Source organism: Pyxicephalus adspersus, chromosome 1 (genome assembly GCF_032062135.1).
Source record: "Pyxicephalus adspersus chromosome 1, UCB_Pads_2.0, whole genome shotgun sequence".
Taxonomy (NCBI): Eukaryota; Metazoa; Chordata; class Amphibia; order Anura; family Pyxicephalidae; genus Pyxicephalus; species Pyxicephalus adspersus.
In genome coordinates, this window is record NC_092858.1 from 56,753,316 (window position 1) to 56,759,315 (window position 6,000).

A 6,000-nucleotide genomic window follows, 5' to 3' on the forward strand; every position below is an offset into this window, starting at 1 on the left:
AGGCAAAATATAAGCAGAATAAACTTGCACAAACATGGCAAAGACAAACAACTTTATGAGGACCACTGGCTGTGGGTTATACTAGCATGTAAAACAGAACAGAAAATATTCTTCAGGGATAGCAAAAGGTATTAAAATTAAACCCCCAGTAGATAATTTTAACAGCAGTGCCCTTAAATCTGCACTATATTCCCTACAGCAGAAAAAAGGCAGCATGACCCTAAACCTTTTTCCCATTTTTAAAAAAAGTTTTGTAAAAATCACTCTAAATTGTTTGATAATTGCATATAATCATGGTTATATTAATCTGTAAGGAAATGATTAATGATCATTCAAGAAACGGCTGCCCTTGTGCACCCAACTTTTTTCGTCTATGCACTTTACATGCTCTACAAATCCTGATTTTAGTCTAAAATGCTTGTTTGCATATGCCAACATTTGATGTCTGTAGCCGTGGAAGTAAATGATCATACTTGCATCAAAAGCCAAGACAAATGACAGTGAAAGAGTAAAATTGAACCTCTTTTTGACCCTGTGCAATTTTGGTCCCTTGCTTGGCTGTGCAACAGTGTTCTGCACAACCCATTGATGGTATACTGACTTATAAAGAGGCCTACAAATCAAAGTAGCAAACAGTACAAATCCTAACAGCAAACAGCACAAATGTCTAAAAATAACATCGCTATAAAAAAGATTAGAAGAGGTAAAGCTAGTTTTCAGCTTCAGATAAGACCATATTGATCAGCTCTGTGTTATAAAGAGCTGAAGGAATTGCTTAGCTCTGACCTCCAGCCCCCCCAGCATCACAGGTGGCACACAATCACAAAGACAGTTTAGATGTAAAAAGTGCTGCAGGCACTTTACACAGTCCACATTGTAAATGTGTCCATTTATGAGCGTCCTGTAGGGGTTCCCACCAAGCTAGCAAACAAAGGAGGTACTTTGGTGAACAAAGCTTTTCCATAAAAACTTGTTCAGATTGCCACTATTAATAACGCTGAGACTATAAACAAATTTATTGCAAGTTGCTTCCTGCATATGGTTTTATTTCACTCTCTTTACTTTCTGTGTTGTATTTAAGGGGATTTGAAGGAGGAAATGCCACACAATGGATGACTGTTGTTTAAGGCAATATCTTGCTCTGTGCATGTCATAGAACATAGTAATGATTTGATCCCTGGGTTGTATCTGGATTGTAGCGTGTTTCTATAGCCTGCTGGTGTCACTTTTAACACCTGAAGGTGGTATGGTGATCATCAAATTTCATCAGGGATGTTACCAAAACACAATATTCTTCAAACCCTACAATGAAGAAAAAATTGTGCAATAAATACTGGAATTCATATGAAAATTTTTATTTTCTAAGTCAGAAAAAGCATATTCAATTAGCCAGCACAAGTTTATAAATGTATGTTTGTAAAGGAATGTTGAGTATAAATTGTTGGCTTCTTAAACAGCCAAACATTATTGTTGTTACATGGAAGAAAGAAAAATATTCACCTGCTCCTTTCATATGACAAATTATTAGATAGTTCATTATGCTTCCGTAAACGTATACAGGGGTGGGAAAGTAAAGGGAAGGTACATTGTAGCACATCTAAAGGCTGGTAATAACCACTACAGCTCTTGTACCAGGACTTGATTATTATTATTATTATTATTATTAGTAAACAGGATTTATATAGCGCCAACATATTACGCAGCGCTGTACATTAAATAGGGATTGCAAATGACAGACTAATACAGACAGTGATACAGGAGGAGAGGACCCTGCCCCGAAGAGCTTACAATCTAGTAGGTGGGGGAATTTCACACACAATAGGATGGGCGATATGTAGTGGTGGGAAGTAGTGGTGGTTTCAAATGACAGAAGAAGATGGGTAGGCAAGTTTGAAAAAATGGGTTTTGAGCGCTCTTTTAAATGAGCACAAAGTAGGAGCAATTCGAATAGGACGATGAAGACAATTCCAGAGAGTTGGAGCAGCTCTAGAGAAGTCTTGTAACCGTGCGTGTGATGAGGTTATGAGTGAGGAAGTCATTAGTAGGTCATTGGAGGAGCGGAGAGAGCTGCAGGGGGAGTATTTTTTAACCATGTCAGAGATGTAAGTGGGACAATAACTGAGTAGGGATTTGAAGGCAAAGCACAGGAGCTTAAATTTGATTCCAAGGTGAAATGGTTCTATGTTTCCGCTATGGGTCTCTTTCAGTAATAACTTTTTTAATCTTTGAAACTCATTTCTATAAAAATATTGACAAAAAATTATGTTTTGGTACAAAACATACAAAGATGAAATTAAAAAAATGCACTTTTCATGCATAACAATAAAAAATTAAATAATAATGGAACGAAATTAGAAATAAGTTATGCAAAATAGCTTGGTCTAGCTAGACAATTAAGAGATGGCAACATATTCATGGGGACATTTCATGAAACTACCCTATCCTGTAAGACAGCACTGTACAAAGCAAAAGAGTCTGATGGATCAGATTGTATGCCTTTCTCTGTCCCATTCTTAGAGCTGCTGTTCATGGTACTAAATTGGAACTAAACTCTAGAAATAGAAAATTGTGACCTGGCAGGTACTTTATTGCATAAGTTATAGGCAAAGTCCCTTCTGCAATAAAATAACATTACCTCTCTGATCTTGATTTTTAACTTGTCCCTGTTTTGTCATGGGTACGGCCATCTACCTTCTTCTCTTCTTGATTTGGATCTTTGCCCATCTTGATTGGGACTATGGCGGGATAACGTAATGCAGCCCAAGGGGATGCTATGCTTTGTTCACCAGAAGACAGGGATCAGGCAAGTAAGTATAACACAGATCCAGGTACTTAGGCTAGTTTTTTGTCCAGTCCATACAAAAATGTTGTATAAACATATATGCGGATTAAAGCAGGCCTCTCATCAAATTTTTAACATTATATAAAAGAGTGGATATCCCTTTTAAATACTGGAAGCATGTTTTTTGTTTTTTAACCCTTCTTTACATTGTTTGGGGAGGACCCATCCCTTCTGTCTTTAGCAATCTCCAATCCAAGTTAAAAATAGCTCAAAAACACTCAAAGTCCAAACTGGCTTGGAACTAACCTGCCACCACTTTCTGTAACCAGTTAAGTCATTTTCATATATCACAATTACTTTTACAATCCAGGCAGCTGTATGCATAGGCGTGGGTTAAAACAGAACTAAAGTAAAAAAAACACACTTACCTTTGATCCCTCGATGATGCTGGACCTTTCCTTGATGTGGTCCCGTGCCCTCCTTGGATTCTTCTTTATCCCAGTGTGGATGAAGCACCGGGCGCAGCCATCTTCTTTTCTGGCCTTTTGCTATGTTACCCACAGTGTGCAATTTCACACTATGCAGGTGCGAGATGGGGTGACATAGCCTGCTGTAAAGGGGAAAAATGATAGCTGATCTCACTGCGCATGCCTGAGATCGACATCTCTTTCCCCAAAATCGGGCGTGCACAGAAGGAGCAGCCACCAGCCTCCTGATGCATGATATAAGTATCCCGGGAGGCTCTGTGCTCCCATTCAGTCTTGATCGCAGTGGCAATCAAGACTTAAAGGGGCAGTGCTTCATCCTTTTTTTAAAAAAAAAATCAATTACATTTTTTCTGTATATATAAGGGTTGTCTACCCTTTTATGTAAATTAAAAAAGTTGAGTTTATGTCTGCTTTAGGTGGGAAATGACTCTAAGAAGTCAGGTGGCCTTTCTCACGTTTTAACAAAGTGCAGTGCAAGTGCAATACTTTGCCCCCTAGTCCTTCTGGGCATGTTATATTAGATAACATTGGCTTACATTCTTTATTGTGAAAGCTGCAACTTTTTAGAATTATTTTTTTCCTGCACAATGGTTCTCCCGAATGACTGTGTGTCAGTAATATTCCTTAGGGTTTAAATGCGAAGGGAATAAACAAAGCTGGGGCTTAGAACATGTAAATTCTGCAATATACACAAAACCTCTACACAAATAGGTGTTTTTAGAATAAAGAGATGCTGAACTTTATACTGTAAAGTCTATCAGACATTAACGCCAAAGCCTTTTTTATGGAAAGTGTATTGCACTGAATGCTTGTTATTCCTGAGCCGGTGTGGTGCTTTATTTTTTATTTTAAATTGAATGTAGACTGCTGAGCTGAACTGAGCCGGTGCTGTATCACCCCCTCGGAGATTCCTCTTGGCAATCTTCCATTCCCTTCTTACCTGAATGAACATAAACTGTGGTCTCAGGGTAATTTATTTTCTTTGAGAGCTGGCTGTATGGCACTGTGTATGTATTTATCTTCCTATATATAGTGGTAAACACAGTACATTAATGTTCTGCTTACAGAGCTTAGGTTTCCGCCTTTATAGTGGCACTAAAATGCCCACAGTCTAGCTTGATCAGAAACCAGTGATCAATAACCTATTTTGTTTTGTGACAGAAAACCATTGTAGCATTAAAGTGAATCTGTGGCTATGGACTTTCAGGTATTTATACATTCTCATATAGAAATAGAAATAGAAAACTATCACTATGTAGCTTCAGGCCCTATGGAAAATTTTACAAGAGAAGCAAAAGTTGTATTTTAAGACAGCTTTTTTAGTGTTTTCCAAGTGTTTCATTAGAATGTTATCCAACTCAAGCCTCCCCAATCACCCATTTATAAAAACTGCATTAATACCAATGTGAAGTCAGTTGGAGGGCAGCTCTGTTGAGAACAGTAAGCAAATCACTATATACCGCATCTAGTGGCTGGCAAACAACAGCTTCACAGTGAGGTGCTTAGCCATCTTCATAGAAAGTCACATAGTTGTATTAATAATTTTCTGGTTGTTGTTGTTTGTTTTGCAGTCTCTCATATTTCCCAGAGTAACTCTCCTGCATCCTGTCACATTTCCTCCATCTTTTCCATTCTCTATGCTGGAAATATACCCAGGGACTACAGAGGCACCCCAAATAACTGAGGCTGCAGAGGAGAGGCCAGGACTCCATGACCCTAAAGATAGAAAATACCCTGATACTAATAGGAAGTTGAAGTTTTTAAAAAATGAACAATGGCTACCACAAGTGAGGATGAGGCGAATTTTGGTATGTATATCTATTTCTTTATTGTGCCATATTTCTTGTTGAGATTTTGTTGCCATTCAATCCAACCACACACACACTCACACACACACACACGCATATTTAATAATTTATATATATACTTATTTTACATTTATTATGTATATTATTATGCATCTTGGTTTTTATGTTTTTTTTCACTTTGTTTCAATGTATTTTTCCTTTTAGTACAAGTGACAGTTCTGCATTTAATATGTATAATACTATATAAATATCTAATATGTTGATACTGATGCATAGATATTTTTAATGTGTCTTTTCTGTCCACAAAACTTCAAGTGTATTGACACTCAGCAAACTTGCTACACCCTGAAGAAGATCTGCTAGAAGGGAATGATCAAAATGCTGAAAGGAAGCTACCAGAAAGTTAATGGCTGGTATTATAGTTGCTTTCACCTGCAGCTACTGTAAAAGAGAAACAGAACAGCATCAGCAGAATGAAACAGTGGATGATTAAATCTTATGTTTCAACCAATAAATGGCTTGTGACCTTTGTCATGACCCTGTATTTTGTTCAAATGGGAAAGTATGAAGGCCATTTAAAATGCCATTTCACAGGATAGTGAATTAGGATATAGCCAAAGAATATGTACTTCTGGAGATGTTTCCTCTTCTCTATACTATTTGTACCAAACCCACTCGTTTCTCATTACACACATAAGCAATTCCTCACTCCCCACCAACCAACCTCTGTCCCACAGATCCTTATTGTGGCCCTTTCATGTACCATTCTTTATTGACCCCGACAATTGGTAGGCTGCAAATCACGACCACAAAAATACTATACATTTGCTTCTATTTCATCTCCTATCCCAACTGCACTACCCTAGATTATAATGACTGGTACTGCCTGTGCAGATCCCAACTTCAATAGTAACCGGAACAG

At 37.7% G+C, this 6,000-nt stretch overlaps 1 long non-coding RNA gene across 1 annotated transcript in view; it reads left to right on the plus strand.

Moving 5' to 3' along the window:
• Positions 1-5,608, plus strand: part of LOC140321785 (uncharacterized) — a 69,067-nt gene extending 63,459 nt beyond the window's left edge. The window contains exons 3-4 of the long non-coding RNA XR_011919012.1: positions 4,842-5,078; positions 5,394-5,608. This is a non-coding gene — a long non-coding RNA (uncharacterized lncRNA). The remainder of the gene's footprint in view (positions 1-4,841; positions 5,079-5,393) is intronic.
• Positions 5,609-6,000: the final 392 nt, after the last annotated feature.